Below are 18578 nucleotides of genomic sequence, written 5' to 3' on the forward strand. Positions count from 1 at the left end.
TATTGACGTTGAAACTGCATGTAATACAGTCCATGATAACTTAGAAACTATTCTTAAAAAACATGAGTGTATCTTCAATGAGAAGTTGGGGGAGGCCATTGGCTATCAGCACATCATCAAAACCAGAAGAGATATAGCACCGGTGAAACACACTGCAAGGAAAATACCCCTTTCTGCAAGAGATGAAGTCAGGAAAATCATCAAGCAGTTATTAGAGGATAATATAATTGAGCCTGTGGAGGCCACACAGTGGTTGAGTCCAGTGGTGATCACACAGAAACCGGACAAATCTTTGCGCTTCTGTGTGGACCTGCGGAGCCTTAACAAGGCGGTGATAATGGATAGCTTTCCGCTTCCGAACATAAATGAGATTGTCCTGAGTTTGGGTGGAGGAAAGGTATTTTCAAAGTTAGACCTTCGCAGTGCATACCATCAGGTAAAGCTCCATCCGGACTCAAAGCAGTTTACGTCGTTCATCACACCGGAGGGTACTTACCAATTTAAAAGACTTCCTTTTGGCCTCTGTTCTGCAGCCAGTGCTTTCCAAAGGATCATTACGGATGTATTAAAAGACATTGAAAGGGTAGTATTTTTCCAGGACGACATCCTGATTCATGGTTTGGATGTGAGTGACCATGATGTTATTCTGGACAAGGTTCTTTCTGCTCTTTCAAGGGCTGGTCTAACATTACGCAGGGAAAAGTGTGTGTTTGCTGTTAAAGAAGTGGACTATTTAGGGTACCACGTATCTGGCCTTGGCATACAACCCAAGAAAGACCTTGTAAGTGCAATATGTAATGTGTCTGAACCTGATGACAAAGACAAATTAAGGTCTTTTATGGGCATGGTTGAGTACTATGCAAAATTTGTTAAGAACTTTGCTGAAAAAGTCGAACCTTTACGTATTATCATGCGGAAAGGGAAAGGTTTCACTTGGGGTGCAGATCAGAGGAATGCCTTCCTATTGATCAAACAGAACATATTAGATGCTAACATTCTGTCAAGTTTTGTACAGTCTTTTCACACCTTCCTAACTGTTGATGCTAGTTCCTTTGGGATTGGTGCGGTCTTAACACAGAAAGGGGGTGGCAAAGAGGACACCATTGCATTTGCGTCGCGTTCTCTGACTGAGACCGAAAGGAACTACTCAGTCATAGAGCGTGAAGCTCTTGCAGCTGCATGGGCAACTCGCTATTTCAGGGTGTATTTATGGGGAATCACCTTCACACTCAGGACTGACCATAAGCCCCTATTGAAGGTTTTGGCCCCTGGCGGGATTAGGAACTGCTCTGGGAGGTTAGCAAGACTTGCTGTTTGTGTACAAGAGTTTACTTGTAGGGTAGAATATTTACCCGGTTGGTGCAACAGTGTGGCGGACTGTCTTTCTAGATTACCTGACACCAAAGAACCGCCCAAGGAGTTAGTGACTGAGAATGTAGTCGCGTACTTAGGTGACTTGGAAAGTGATTTACCTAGCTCCATATCTAGCAGGGAATGGATTGAGGAAATGGCGAAAGATCCTGTTATGGCTGGCCTAATCAAGATGTGCAAAGAAGGGGTGTCAAGGCAGAGCACTGTCTCATCTGCTCTTAGGCCTTATGTTCAGTTACAGGACGAGATTTCTTTACAGGGTGAGCACATCCTTGTGCGGGGAGAGAAGTATGTACCTCCGACATCCCTTAGACCCCGCATCATTGCGCTGGCGCATGAGGGCCATCTTGGCCAAACCCTTACTGGCAAACGTGTCAAAGCGGATTTTTGGTGGCCAGGTGTAGATGCACAGGTGAAGGGTTGGGTTGAGCAGTGCCAGGCATGCAGGGAGTCTGAAAAGAGGTTACAAGTTTGTGCTAGTAAAGATGGCATGGGGAGGATCATTGCAGACGATGGTGTATGGCAGAAGGTCTGCATTGATTTCATAGGTCCTTTTCATGATCTGTCTGATGCTGAGAAATTCGCCTTTGTTTTGGTTGACTCAACTTCCAGGTGGGTTGAGGTTGCTTTCATGAAAAGCATTACTGCAGAGTCCACTATCAAGGTCCTTGATGAAATATTTCGACGTGAGGGCATTCCCTCAATGGTGTTAACGGATAATGGTACGCAGCTTACCTCTGCCATTATGGAGGAATATTTTGCTTTCCTTGGTTTGAAGCACTTGCGTACATCGCTCTACAACCCACAAGGGAATGGACTTTGTGAGCGAATAAACAGGCTGGTTAAGGGTACTATGCAGCTCGCTTTAGCGTCAGGTCGCCCTGTGCAGAAGGAGATCAAGGAAATGCTGTGGGCATACCGCACTACTGTTCATAGCAACATGTCTGTAACACCTTTTGAACTCATGAGGGGGGGGGTGCCAGGCACTAAACTCATTCCTACTTGGCTACATGAGAAAAAAAAAGGGTGTGGGGGGCGACTTCATGGGGAAAGCTGCCTCTTCAAAAATAGCTGAAGGGGACCTGGTAAAAGTAAAACCTGGGGGCAATCAAAGGATGTTCAACAAATTTAGGGGACCCTACCAGGTAAGGTCCGTTGTTGGCAACTATGTTAAGCTACAAAATGGTCAGACGTGGAATCTCCGCAGGGTAGCACTTTACCAAAGAAAGCCTAAGTCTGTTCCTTCAGTTCAAATTTCTAAGGATGTGATTACTGATAGAGTTTGCAGACCTCTTCGCTGCAAGGTGGCTCCTGCCTATTTGAAAGACTACGTGTAACTTCGTCTGTTTAAGGGAGAATGTGGGGTTGAATGGCTTGTTTTATTTTATTCTGCATTTCCCAAGACCAAGTGATGTGTTCAATGATGCTTTGTTTTTCCTGTGTTTCACCTTTTCTTTGTAAAGGGTTACTATGAGCTTTTTGATTTACTTATGCTGTTGTATTTTTTTCCTTCTCCGTTTAAGGAAAGGAGATGTGTTATATTTGCCTTTGCTTTATGTCATGATTCATGTTGCGCGCTGCACTCGCGCTGCTCCACTTTGTGACATGTCCTGTGTTCCATACAACGGTTGGCAGTTGCCCGTTTCATCTTGCACACGATGGTTGGGTTTTCTGCTTCGCATCTTAAATAAATTATCCTGAACCACACGACGCTGGTGTGCCGCATCAACTTTGTTTACAACAAAGGGTCTGTGGCACAAATCTCAGGGCTGAAAGAAAAAATGCACCTTTGATGCATTGTATTGGAGGAGAAGGGAAGGAAGTTTTGGAGAGGGTACCTACTTTAAGTCAAGCAGATCAGAGGGGACTTAATGAATATGAAATATGTATAAAACAATTGGATTTAAATTATTTACCAAAAGTAAGCACAATTATGGAGAGATATTATTTTGGGTTGAGAGAACAAGGAAAGGATGAATTGGTTGAACAGTTTGTAACTGCTTTAAGGAAATTAGCTTCTAGCTGTAAGTTTGGGGAGTTAACTGAGGAGAGGATACGTGATCAGTATTTGCTTAGATGTACAAATGACAAAATAAGAGAAGAAGTTTGGATGAAGGACGAGCCACCTCTGGATGAAGTGATGATTATTGCTAAGAGTGTGGAACACATGGTTAAGTGTGTGGGTGAGTTGAGCAAAGCAGGCAAAAGTGGAGGCAGTAATGAAAAGGTAGAAGAAGTACAGGTTCAAGAGGGGAAGAGTGTTGATGAGAAAAAGAAGAAGGATTCTATTGATGTGAAAGGTGGTTGAAGTGATAATCAACCTAACAAAGCAATTGTAGAAAAAATATGGAAGTAGTTTTCAAGGTAATTGCTACAGATCTTGGAGATTAAGACATATGGTGAATGATAAAAACGGTCCTGTTTAGAAAGTGGTCTGCTATGTGTGTGGGAGGAAAGGTCATTTAGGAAAAAATTGTCGTCTAAGATTCAGAAGGGATATTAATGTTGAAACTAAAGAAGTTACATTTCAAATTAATGACGACAAATTAGATCATCCTTCTGACTGGGTTAGTATAGGTGGGGTTAGAATTAAGATGAAGTTTGATTTGTGCTCACACTTAACATTTGTTTCAAAAGAAGATTATTTAAAACGTTTCAAAGAGAAGGTAATACAAAATAAATCAGATGTCAAACCAACTGGATATGGGAAAAATCCAATAAAAATGTTGGGTTGGTTTACAGAAAACATTGAATACAATGAGAGATATGTAGTTGTGAAAATTTATTTTGTGGAAAAAGGGGACAGCTTGATTAGTTGGTCTCATCAAGCAAATTAGGGTGTGGTTCTCAATCCAAATGCAAAACCACCTATTCAGGTGCAATCTGTGGATGATGATTGAAAACTGGGGTGAATGAGGCTGTTGAGGCAACTGAATGGTTGGCCCCCATTGTTGTCGCGAGCAAACCCAATAACGAGATTCATCTCTGTGTTGACCTTCGGGCTTTGAATAAGGAGGGGATTGTTGATAAGTTTCCTCTTCCAAACATTAAAGAGTTGGTTGCAACATTAGATGAAGTGTGTTACTTTACTACGTTAGATATGGCTTCGGCCTGTCATCAAGTTCCTTTGAGTTTAAAATCGCAAGAGTTGACGGCTTTCATAACTCCTTTCGGTTATTACAAATTCAAAAGGATGCCGTTTGGCCTAATTTCAGCCGCCTCGGTGTTTCAGCAGATTATGAATGATTTGCGTAAAGGTGTCAATGGGGTAAAATGTTATCAAGACGATGTCTTAATTTGTGGCAAAACTAAGGAAGAACATGATGATAGGTTAAGGTGTGTGCTGGAGAAAATGTTGGAAGCAGGGTTATCTCTCAGACGTGACAAGTGTAAGTTTGGAGTGACAGAATTGGTTTATTTAGGTCATCATATTTCAGGTTTTGGTGTGAGACCTAAAAATGATTTAGTTATAACAATTGAGGAACTGAAGGAACCATGTTCAAAGGAGAAACTTTCGTCTTTTTTGGGCATTGCAGAATTTTACAATAAATTTATAAAAAACTGCAGATAAGACTGAGAAATTAAGGAGTATGACGTGTAAGAAAACTGAGTTTGTTTGGACTGATGAATGCAATGCAGAATTTGTACAAGTTAAAAAAAGATCTCAAACATGCTCCGAATCTTCAGACATTTAGACCAGGTGATCCTACTTTTATTGTAATGGATGCAAGCTGTAAAGGGCTAGGAGCATTGTTGTTTCAAGTTAGGAATGGTGGTGAAGATCTCATTGCTTGTGCCTCTAGGTGTTTGAAGGGTGCTGAATTAAATTATTTGGTGATTTTAAAGGAGGCTCTTGCCATTTGCTGGGCTGTAAATTAGTTTATAAAATTTGTTTGGGGTTGTCCATTTGTTGTAAGGTCAGACCACAAACCTTTAGGAGAGATTTTGGAAAAAAAAGGTCTTGATGCTGTTTCTGCAAGAATTAGGAAATGGGTAATTGCTCTTCAGGAATTTGATTTTAAGTTTGAATACATTCCTGGCTGTACCAATGCTTCTGCTGATTGTTTGTCACGTTGTCGGGTGTTGTCGGGCTTCACCTCCGAGCTGCTCCGCTGAATTGATGAAGGCAGGGCAGTAGTGGAGACGGTGATTAGCAGCAGTAAGCTGTGGCGGGCTGAGAGAAGCCTCCTGACCTCCAAACTGTCAGCACAACACAGCCCTGCAAGCAGCGGGCGCCGGAAGCACGAACAGCACCCGGAACAACAGCCGGAAGCACTCTCTGCTTCTCTGACCTTCTGAATTCTGTGATTTGGGAGGACATTTATGTACTTATAAAAATGGAAGTGACATCATTCTATACAAGCATCTCTCATAAAGATGGCCTTAGAATCATTGAATACTTCCTTGGCAATAGACAAAGTGTGCTACGTGAGCACCTAACCTGTTATTGTCTATGGTACATTGGTGCCAATACATCACTTATTTCTATTTGATGAAGTCATCTATAGGCAAATCAGGGGAACTGTTATGGGCACCTACTTTGTCCCCAGGTATGCTATTCTGCATATGGGCTAATGGGAGGTGCAGATTCTCGTATACCAATATGCCTCTGAGTGGTCAGAAAATGTGGTCCTTGGGACATGTTTATTGGTTATATAATTGTCATATGGAGAGGAACGGAAGCATCATCTAAATGTGTTATACACAGTTTAAATGATAATGATTTGAATTTTCTTTACCACCAACATCAGTAAAAGGTTTTCTTTTTGGATCTAACAGTTTTTGTCAAAGATGGTAAGATTCACACAAAGAAATTCCAGACACCCAATGCGGGAAATTTCACATTTCACACATACCGTTTTCACCCTATTAAACTAAAACTCAGTATCACCTGTGCAGACCATTTGAGAATGAAGCAAAATTGCAATAATAGGCAGCTGCTTGAACAACTGAATGATCAATTGCTAACATGTGGATACAGTCCAGAAGTGGAGGAAACTGCTGAACACAGGGTCAATCAAATGGATTGTGAATTTCTCCTCTTTAAGAGGAGAGATTCCCAGAAAAAGAATGAGCACATACAAAGGACTTAACAAGAATTGAGGATGATTACAGGGTATAGCAGGAACATTAGAGGGTCCGGAAAAGATTTACTCGACATTTGCACCTTAAAAAAAATGTGATCCCGTTATTGGCCATTTAATCCAGACTAGACCATTGGTGACTTTCGGAAGAGCTAGATTGATGCTGCAGGACCTGGTTGTAAGTAGTCCCGATATGCTGTGTAAGGCAAGCTGTTATGGTGTAAATACCAAGGAAGTGATGACACCCTTGACTTCAAAATCTGCAGGGAATTTCATTGCAAAAGTGAATATGTTGTGTATGTCCTGAAGTGTACTTGTCCAAAAATGTTTGTTGGAGGCACAATTTTTGAGGTGCATCTAAGGATTTTACAACATATCATTGCCATAAAGAATAAAGATCATAGCTATCCTCTAGTGTGCCATTTTAGGAGGTCTACAACAGCAATGTTTCTGATTTGAGCTACTTTGTGATTGACTCTGTGCCTATGAATATAAGGGGTCATAGGGAGCAGCAGTTAAGGAGGCTTGAATTGAGCTACATATTGTATCTGAATAGTAAAATACCTTCAGTACTCAAGACTGAAGATGAACTTCATGTACACCTGTAAATATGAGTTATAGTGCTTCCTCTTGTATATCTTGAAATCAACTAAGTAACCGGACATTGTTGAATTCTGTTTTTTAATTGCAATACGTGTTATAGCTTTTTTTAATCTTAGAACCTTTTTGTAAAGTCACACATAGGTAAAATGTATATTTATCTGTAGAACAGTAATCATGGAAAGCAATAATTGTAAGCTCTAACAATAGATTGCACAACTTCCCTCTGTGGGATGATTTCTTCCCTTGGGACCCCACCCCGCAGGCCCTGCCATTTATAAAAAAATTATTATGAAGTAAAAGAGAGGGGGCTGAGTGGCCCTTATCCCGGGCCGATTTCAGCCATTGGAACCCCATTCAACAGGGAATGCCCCCCTTCTTCTTTGATTAAGTGCCTGAATTGGTGCAGCTATTTTACCTATCAGGATTTGCCAGTAAGCAGTTATAGTTTAGGACCTAGTTTCCAAGGACAGAACGTTTTTTGTTTTGCTATTTACTTTGGCACTGAAAGAAAATGCTTCTATTGACATAGCTAGCCCCCACTTTTTGCCTGGTAGTGGATGTGGTTTCAAAAGTAGTGCACAGTGTCTCTGTCATATCCACAATTGATACTCATGCCCCCTGTAAGTCGCTAGTGGGAGGTACCCCAGTTACCTAGGGCTTGGATCCTGAAGAGCGCCTCCTGGGATCCCCTCACTAGGACCATGCAATGCTGTGAAAAATGACAAAGTTGACAAGGCATCCTGCCTGGGTGCCATGCCAGCCAGCACTGCCTGAAAGTATAGATAAGTCATGCCTGTAGCAGGCCTTAGAGCCCTAAGGCAGAGTTCACTATACCACAGGTGAGGGCCTATCTGCATGAGTCGATATGTCCCTACAATACTTAAGTCAATTCCTAAATATAGTAAGTACCGGGGAAGACATAAGCAGTACATGAGCTGGAAACTCGACAACTCAAGTTCCCCAGCACCATGATGGCTTCACTGAAACCAGGAGTGTTTTGTACCAGAAAACTCCTTGCAACAAAGCAACACTGATGCCAGTGTGAGTTTTATTAAACCATGTACACGAAGGGAACCTCAGAGGTATTCCTGGAAAACCTACTGACCTGGTGAGGTCACTGCCATTCTTTAGGCAGCCTTCGACACATAGACATGTTTTTGGTCACTGGGACTAGAAACAATGCACATCCCGGGCAGTGGTGTCACACCTCCTCCCCCAGGATGGGCATAGTGCTCGTAGGGGAAGCTTCAAAGGCCCGCTGCCTTTGTAATGTGACCCCCAGCCTCTGCTGCTAGTAGCAGATGGCACTACCTGCTTGATACCCCCTACCTAGGGTGGGAAAACCAGCAGGAATAGTTAGAAAGACTATGAGGTGTGCCCACCTTTGCCAACTCCACCCCTCAGGTGGAGGAGGCAAAGTTAAGCACACTTTTCTGTCCCCACCATCTCTAAGATGAGGGGATTCCTGAATCAGGGCTAGGAGTATGCCTTGTCCCACTAGAGAGTGGCATAGTAGAGGGCGGTGTCACAACAGGTGAGGTGCCCCCTGGCCATACCTGTTACTCACTTAAAACACCTCCTAAATCTAGTATTTCAGGAGGGTTCCTCAGTCCTTGAAACTTGTTACCTGAGACCTAAGAAGAAGGATGAAGAAAACTGCATGCAGTTAAGTCTGAAGGTGATTACTGATTTGGCCCCAGCCCTACCAGCCTGTCTCCAGATTCAAAGACCCTGTAAAAAGACGACTCCTGTCCTGCAGCCAGCGATCTCCAGAAACCCGCTGTATTTGCACCCTGCACCCGGCCGCCCTTGTGCTGCTGGAGCTGTGTGTATGGTGCTGCTTTGTGGCCCCCCCTGTGCTTGCTCTTACCTCCAAAGCTTGGCCTCTGCAACTGATTTACCTACCTGCCAGCAGTACAGGTTCGAGCACCCCCAGTCTCCATTGAACCTCTTTGGGCCTTACTCTGATTTTGACTCTGGCACCTACCCGCCCTTCAAAAACATACTAACCTTATTGGGAAGTTATTGATCTTAAAATAAAACATAAAAAAAGCTTATTTTTTTAATAAAATTGATGTGGATCTCCTTTTTGAGTCGCAGACAGTTATTGCTCATGTGTGTGCAATAACCGCCAAGAAAACAGCATTCAAGGACCGGCTGGACAACAACGCACACAACTGCAAGGAACTCTTCAACATCGTGAAAGAGCTTTCCAACCCCAGCGCAGGAAACAACGACATCACCCCATCGCAAGACCTCTGCAACTCCCTCGCTTCATACTTCCACAACAAGATCGCGGACATACACAACAGCTTCAACAACCAACCAACGCACACCATGACCGAACAACCACCCCCCACCACCACCCTCCACGCCTGGACCCCGATCAGCACCGAAGACACCATCCGCACGATGAACTCCATCCACTCCGGATCACCGACCGACCCCTGCCCTCACCACGTCTTCAACAAGGCCGACGCTGTCATCGCACCCCACCTGCGAGACATCATCAACACATCCTTCAACACCACCATCTTCCCTGAGAGCTGGAAACACGCCGAACTCAGCGCTCTACTCAAGAAACAAACAGCGGACCCCACCGACCTCAAGAACTACCGCCCCATCTCGCTCCTCCCGTTTCCAGCCAAAGTCATCGAGAAGACCGTCAACAAGCAGATGGCCGCCTTCCTCGAGACGAACGGATCCCTCGACCCCTCACAGTCCGGCTTCCGAGCCAATCACAGCACCGAGACCGCCCTCATCGCCGCCACCGATGACATCCGAGCCGTGATGGACAATGGAGAAACAGCGGCCCTCATCCTCCTAGACCTCTCCGCGGCATTCGACACGGTCTGCCACCGCACCCTAGTATGGCGCCTCAGCAACATCGGAATCCAGGACAAGGCGCTGGAATGGATCATCTCCTTCCTCGACGGAAGAACACAGAGAGTCCGCCTACCACCGTACAAGTCAGAGGCCTCCGAAGTCATCTGCGGCGTCCCTCAAGGATCATCTCTGAGCCCCACCCTCTTCAACGTCTACATGAGCCCCCTCGCGGCCATCGTACGCAAACACAACCTCAGCATAATCTCCTACGCCGACGACACCCAGCTGATCCTCTCCCTGACCAACGACCCCACCGCCGCCAGAGCCAACCTGCACGAAGGAATGAAAGAGGTAGCCGAGTGGATGACGACCAGCCGCCTGAAACTGAACTCGGACAAGACGGAGGTCCTCATCCTGGGCCCCTCACCCTCCGCCTGGGACGACTCCTGGTGGCCTCCCGCCCTGGGCACCGCACCCAAACCAACAGACCATGCACGCAACCTGGGCTTCATCCTGGACTCCTCCCTCTCCATGACCAGGCAAGTCAACAACGTCTCCTCGGCGTGCTTCAACATCCTACGCATGCTACGGAAGATCTTCTGGTGGATCCCCACCGAGACCAGGAAGACCGTCACCCAGGCCCTCGTCACCAGCCGACTGGACTACGGCAACGCCCTCTACGCCGGTACCACCGCCAAGCTCCAGAAAAGACTCCAGCGGATCCAGAACGCCTCAGCCAGACTCATCCTCGACATCCCACGAACCAGCCACATCTCCGGACATCTGAGAGACCTTCACTGGCTCCCAGTCAACAAAAGAATCACCTTCCGCCTCCTCACCCACGCACACAAAGCCCTACACGACCAAGGCCTGAGCTACCTCAACAGCCGAGTCAACTTCTAGGCTCCCAAATGCCACCTCCGATCAGCCAACCACGCCCTCGCCGCCGTCCCCCGCATCCGAAGAGCGACTACAGGAGGAAGGTCCTTCTCCTACCTGGCCGCCAAGACCTGGAACTCCCTCCCGACCGACCTGCGCCTGACCCAAGACCACCTCTCCTTCAGGAAGAAGCTGAAGACCTGGCTGTTCGAGCAGTAGCGGCACCCCCCCCCCCCCCCCCCCCAGCGCCTTGAGACCCTAGGGGTATGTAGCGCGCTATATAAGTGTCATTGATTGATTGATTGAATGTCCTACACTCCTCTGTGCTAAGTCAAAGGCTGTTCGACCACACTACCACTAATAAAACATCTTGCAGCCCTGTACACTTTTGGGGAATCCATGGACTCTGCACACGGTATAACCACCTAGTGGCATACCATATACACAGCCAGCTTCCTACAGGCACCGTTTGATTAATCTTCACAAAATTATCAAAACTAGTTTGACATTCACTTCAGCTGCTGTCTTGACAGTTTCCGGTTCATTCATCATCTGATCGTATGCTAACACTTCAACCAGAAAGTGTTGAAAGCCGTATTAGGACTGAACTCGGGGATAGGACTAACCTGACCCCCTAAACCCTTGAGGCCTGAGGGACCTCACCTGGGACCCCAAAACATTTTTTTTCAAATGTTATCACAAATTTTATAGAATTCGCAAACATTTGTAACATTTATATTTAAAAAACATATGTGGGCTCCCCACACTTGTTTTCTTTAATGCCTCCTGGCTAGGCCAGATCACTGAGGATACTTATATTTATAATTGGGGGAGGGGGCGCCTGTGGCTGCCTCTCCAGGCTTGTTTGGCCCTGGTGACCACCACCGTCTGTTGCGATTTGGCAGTGATCGGGGTTAGCATTTCGCTGAAGCCATCTTGTATTTGCAACCATCTTGTCTGCCATATGCTCACCATGTACTCTGTCCTACCTTGCTGTCATTTGCTCTTGTACTCTGCTAAGACACACACTATATTTAGGTTCTGCCACTCTGCACATGCACAGGGGAGAATGTGACTGTCCATGCACCTGTCCTTAGTGTATAACTGTCAGGATGTGTTTACTAGAATTAGCAATTGCTAGCTCCTTCCACTTGTTGTTCCGCTTTGTTGGCTCAGGCTTATGGTCCGCCTTCTAGAGGTAATGAGAGTGGTGGACGTTGGTTTCCTCCTTATACTCGCTCGACTTTGTCTGCTGACCAGTGTGCATACTGCAGGAAATGTGGGCATTGGGCTGCTGATTGTCCGACATTCCATGCTCAGCAGTATCCACGTGGACTGAGACAAATGGGAAATCGTTCAGGATATTCAGGGCCTAGAGGAAGCACGGATGATCGTGCTAGGTTTGATACTAATACACATGGACAGTATGGGTTTAACACTTTTGATAGACGGAATCAATATCTGATTATTTTCTGTCTGATTTGAAAGATTCTGCTTATGCTTAGGACTGCCTAGGATGGGGTAAGGAATCAGTTGAAGTTCCAGTAGATCAGAAGGGTCGCTATGTTACAGCACATGTTTTGGGTTCTACTGATCAGTTTCTGGTTGATACAGGAGCTACTCATAGTGCCTTAGCTAAACAATCGGTTCCAAGGGATCCGCTGTCTGGCTTAACCATTACATCAATAGGTTTCGATGAAACACCTTCCCTTAGCCCACTGTCACAACTACTTGCATTTCATGTTGAAAAATGTGCTGCTCCATGTCCATTTTTGCTTTTTCTGAGCACACCGGACAATATTGTGGGTTTTGATATGCTCAAATAGTTCAGTGCTACGATACAATGTTCTCCAGAAGGAGTACATGTTATTTTGATTGACAACTACCCCGTGATTGAGAGATCTTGTCTTGTTAAATAGGACATTGCATCACTTTACTCCCTAGTACTTTGTGGGCTACTTCAGACACCGATATAGGGCAAATGGTTATTTCACCATGACAAATTAGTGTCAAGGAGGGTGCTTCATTGCCATGCTTGCCTCTATACAGAATTTCTCAAGAAGGAGAAGAAGCACTTTTACGCATTGTCCATGATTTGATTAAAGTGGGGGTTGTGGAAGAAGTTCCCTATAACATTTGCAACAGACCTATTCTTCCCATTTTGAAAAAAGACACTGGCACTAGTATTTACAGATTCATCATTAATTTGTGAGAAGTTAACAAGATTGTAGTACCGCAATACCCTGTGGTTTCTGACATAATAACACTGCTTACCTTAGTTCCTCCAACAGCAACTACATTTATTGTAACAGACCTGAGAAATGCCTTCTTTTCGATTCCTATTCATCCTCATAGCTGATATTTGTTCGGCTTCACTTTGAATAATCGATCGTAGAGATTTTGTAGAATTCCTGAAGGGTACACTGAGAGTCCTAGCATTTACAGCCAAGTATTGAAAAGACAACTTGATTCTTTCACTTTGCCTGAAGGAGTGGCTCTCATACAATGTGTTGATGATATCTTGTTGGCAGCCGATACACCAGAACAGTATGAAAAATGTACTTTGTCTTTACTTTCTTTTCTTTTTCACACCACCATAAAGTGTCACAGAAGAAATTGCAATATTGTAGACGAAGGTAACCTACTTAGGTCACCTTCTGTCTCAGGAGGGACGTGCACTTACACCAGATCGCATTCAAGCAATTTTAGACCCACCAGTACCTTTTATTCAGAAAGATGTCCGTGCATTCATTGGTCTTACTTCTTTTTGTAGGAAAATGGATATTAGGTTTTTCACACATTGTTGAACCCTTGTTAGCACTTTTGACCAAAGACACTCCAGTGCCCCTTCCAGGGACGACTGAATGCCAGAATGCTTTTCATCAGTTGTGTCAAGCTCTTTGGTCTGCACCAGTGTTAGGCACTCCAGATTATATGAAGGCTTTTACACTCTATGTACACGAGAAAGATGGGCGTGCATTGTCAGTTTTAGTGCAGCCACACGGTGGCAAACAGCGTCCCTGTGCATATTTTTCAGCGGTTCTTGATCCTGTTGCTCGTGCATTACCTGGGTGCTTCCATTCAGTGGCAGCAGCAGCTGTGTCCATACATCAGAGTGAAGTAATAGTTTTGTCACATAAATTGTTGGTGCAGATCTGGAGGTCAGAGATTTGCACACCTGGCCCCCAAGTTCTGGAATTCTCTCCCCCTTTCTCTTAAAACTTCTAACTCTTTGATCCTCTTTCGTAAATCTTTAAAAACTTGGCTTTTCCCTCAAACTGGTTAGTCTCTCTGTCTCCTCTACTACCAACCAGCGCCAGGAAACCCATGGTGTCAGTGCGCTATATAAGCACCCCTTACGATACGATACGATACAATACGATGCGGTTGATGCCGTTTTGAATCAGACTAAAACGCAACACTTAACTAGTGCTCGCTTGACAGGATACGAACTGACACTGTTAGCACCTCACATTACCTAGAAGAGGTGTGCAACTCTGAACTCAGCTACTTTGTTACCATATCCAGTGACTCAGCCTCAGTCACAGGAGTCTCATGATTGTATATTCCTTACTGAGGAACAGACAAAGAGTCACGTTGATTGGCAAGATACACCCCTTTCAGATGTAGATGGGGAATTGTGGGTTGATGAGTCTTGTTTGAAGTTACCAGATGGCACGACATCAGCTGCATATGCAATTACAACTCTTCAGACAGTAGTGGAGACAGCTCATATTCCACAGAAGTCGGCTCAAGCAGCTGAGCTAACAGCGCTGACACGAGTGTGTGAATGTAGCTCTGACTTGCGTGAGAACATCTATAGAGACAGCCGCTATGCTTTGGAGTGGCCCATGATTTTGGCCTACTTTGGAAGGAAAGAGGCTTTCTTTCGTCCCAAGGGATGCAAATAATGCACGGAGAACTAGTGCATAATCTTCTGTCTGCACTGACATATCCAAAAAAAATAGCTATTGTGAAGTGTAGCGCACAGAAGAAAGTGACTGATAAGACAGGGCAAGGCAATGCCTTTGCAGATCGCGTAGCTCGTGAGACTGCAATGCAACGAAGCACTGCATCTATGTACGTAGTAAAGGCACAAGCTGAATGTTGGCATGACGCTAGACAAGAAGTGCTAGACATGCAGAGATCTGCTTCTGTGGAAGAACTTGAGCAATGATCCAAAGAGGGAATGTTAGATGATGAGGGTTGTTGCATAAACAAAGAAATGAATAAGTGGAAACTGCCTATAGCCTATTTACAGGCTATGGTTTAGATGGCACATGGGCCGGCACATGTTGGGGCTTCCGTAGTGAAGAAATTGCTTACGCAAGTTTGGGAGCATCCAGAAATTGCCAGCACAGCTAAGAGATTAGTACAGTCTTGTTTGTCCTGTTTGCAGTACAATCCTGGAAAAGGGACACAGACTCCTACAGGAGGGTTTGCTACACCAACTACACCTTTTAAAGTTTTGCAAATGGATTAGATCCAACTTGGACGTTGCAATAACTTGAAGTTTGTTCTAGTGGTGGTATGTGCATTCAGTAAATTGATAGAGGCATACCCTACAAAGGATAATACGGCTCTCACCACAGCAAAGGTGCTTTTAAAGTAATTCTTCCCTAGATTTGGTGTTTGTAAACTTTTATGGAGTGACAACAGACCTCATTTTATTGGGCAAGTTGTTGAGCATGTCCTGAAAGGATTAGGGATCAAACTGAAGTTTCATGCTGTCTTTCACCCACAATCAGCAGGATTAGCGGAGAGGTATAATGCTACTTTGAAGTTGAAATTAGCAAAAATACTGTCTTCCACGTCTTTGAAATGGCCTGATGCCTTACCTTTGGCATTGTTGTCCATTAGATCAGTGCCACATTCACGATTTGGGCTTACACCCTTTGAAGTCGTATTTGGGAGACCGATGAACATTTGGGGAGATCCTAGTCCATGCCTCATACATGATGTACCTTGTATTCTGAATAGTGACTACTTAGCACAGTCGACTGATAGTTTGATTTCTATTCATCAACAGGTTCGAGAAGTTCTTCCTGACAGTTCTGCTGGTGAGGCCCACGAACTCCGGCCTGGTAACCACGTGATGGTCAAGACCTTCGTGAGGTCGAGTAGCTTAGAACCGAGGTGGTGAGGACCGCAGCAAGTGCTCCTAGTGACGAGGACAGCGGTTCGAGTGACAAACAGGAAGAACTGAGTCCATAGCACTCACTGCAAGCGAGTGTCGCCTACCCTGGTGGAACCTGCTGTGCTGACTGGCTATCAAGAGATTCTGGAAATGGAGAAGGGCCACGCTATGTCACATGACGAATCTGAGGCAGTCTTCCCGGACCACACGATCTCTGGAGTATCCCGATACCAGCTGAGACCGAGGAAAGAATCTGCAGTGTTGAAAAAGATTGGTTGAGCAACCATCCTGGGTTGGTGAAACGGAGTGCTGAGGTGTCAAGGAGGGGGATCAGTCCTACATAGTGACACCCCTCGGTGAAGAAACCAATGGCTGCCCAGAGCACAGAGCTCCAATGATTGTTTCAACGACGAAGTGAACATGTCTGCAGGGAGATCAACTGTTGCTAAAATCTGTAATAAGAAGACCATTTGTGCTGTATGATTTGTTGTTGCTACGGTGGCTATAGCAGTGACAACCTGGATTGTTGAGAAAGTGGCTCCTGTTCGACAACTTTTGATGGCCACTACTCCAGTACCAGTTGAGCATCATTACTTTACACTTCTTTACCATGAGCAAAAGCATCGACAATCCTACCTAAAAAATACATTTATTCACATGTTGCCTTGCATTCACAATGCTACAAATACTACCAACTGTTGGGTGTGTGGGATGATACCTGCTCACCAGAAGAAAGGAGGAACACCTTTTATTCCTCTTCCTTTCTCTCATAATGGTTCTTGCCAAGCTTGGTTTGCACTTTTAATTGTTTCTGGAAAGGCGGCACTCGGAAGAATTAAATTTCATCTCAATGAAGTGTGTTATCCAGATGAAGATGGTAATCTGCGAGCTGAAGGGATCAATGCGAATGGGAGGATTATCGACCTGAGAATATTTCTACGCCATATGTTTTCTCATATATGAGAACTAATAAGAACAATGGACCTTTTGTGATTTCAGTGACCAGAGCTAAAGCAGACTTATATATAGGAAGTGTTGGGAGAATTCCACTGGGGAGAAGTAAATGTACTGTGGTTTTGACTATTGAAGGTGCCAATAACAGCAGCTTCATATCCTCACATAATACATAATACATACTTTGTCTGCGGTAACAAGGGATATTACCAACTACCTGTTGGATGGTCAGGAGTATGCTATGTGTCCTTTTGGTTACCCCCTGTGTTTCTGGCACCTGCATCATATCATAGAGACTTTAAGCTGTATAATGATATCTCTAAGAACAGATTAAGGGGACAAAAATACTGATGAGCTGGACCAGACTGATAACACCTTGCAACAATATGTTGATTTCAATTTGGGCTTGTTCCTCTTTGTGAGTGCTGCATTAAACAGTAGAAAGATAAGACTATTGACTTGTGTTGTAGAAGCTGTTACAAATCAGACACTTGGGAACATTACGGAAGAGCTACAAGTTGTGAGGATTGTAGCACTCCAAAATCGTATGGTTCTGAATGTGATTCTGGCTGATCGTGGTGGTGCATGTCGCATCATTGGCAGTAGCTGCTGTGTCTCTATTCCAGATCACTCACCTTCAGTGTTTGATGCAATCTCTAAACTGCATAAGATAGCTGCTGAAATTCATCCAGAGACTGGTGCCTGGACTTTTACTATGGGCTGGAAGCTACTGACCAGCCTATGTGTAATACTCATGATACTGTTTACATGTTGTGTATGTATAAAATGTGGTACAATGCTCTGCTCCGTCTGTATTTCTGCCTGTACACCTGGAAAGGGAAATGTTGCAGAAATGAAAGCACAACGTTTATTAAATAAAGAGGTCACTGAAATGATGTACATCAATGTACAGGATATGAACGTAGATTATCCCAAATGAACGAATGTCTTCAGCTAATGCTAAAAAGGTTGTCTGTTATAATTTGGCAGCGATCAGGGTTAGCATTTAGCTGAAGCCATCTTGTATTCCGCAGCTATCTTGTCTGCCATGTGCTCACCATGTGCTCTGTCCTACCTTGCTGTCGTTTGCTCTTGTACCCTGCTTGAAGACAGACTATATTTAGGTTCTGCCACTCTGCACATGCGCAGAGGAGACTGTGACTGTCCATGCACCTGTCTTTAGTGTGTAACTGTCAGGATGTTTTTACTAGATTTAGCAATTGCTAGCTCCTCCCACTTGTTGACTGTGCATTTCTGTATGACCTTTTATGTATGTAACCCTTCTCTTCTGTACTTGTACCCCCTTCTTTTAAGCCCCTGTGTGTGTATAAAAGGACCATGCTCCTTCTGTTCAGTGTGCTACTTCATACACTACCGAAGGGTGTTGTGTGAATTGGTTCCACCTCATGAGGTTTATTATTTAAAGCTTTGTTTTATATTCCAGTTTCCATGCCAACTTATTTCCTTTTGGTCTGAGGACTTGTGCAGAGAAGGGCGAACCCCTAGCACTGGTAGACCTTGCTGAGGCCTACCCCGACACTTCCAGGACCAGCCTTGAAAAAAAGGGGTTGAGGGCTGTGCAAACAAATGGCAGGGGGCCATGTGTCGCTTCAGGAGCTTTTAAAGGCCCTGGGGACCCCATCACACAGGGCCAGCTCCGGCTTTGTCCCAGGGCCGAAATCAGCCTAGGAGGATGCTGCACTCCCCATCAATTATTGTCCGGG

Source organism: Lissotriton vulgaris, chromosome 4_1 (assembly GCF_964263255.1).
Source record: "Lissotriton vulgaris chromosome 4_1, aLisVul1.2, whole genome shotgun sequence".
NCBI classification, from domain to species: domain Eukaryota; kingdom Metazoa; phylum Chordata; class Amphibia; order Caudata; family Salamandridae; genus Lissotriton; species Lissotriton vulgaris.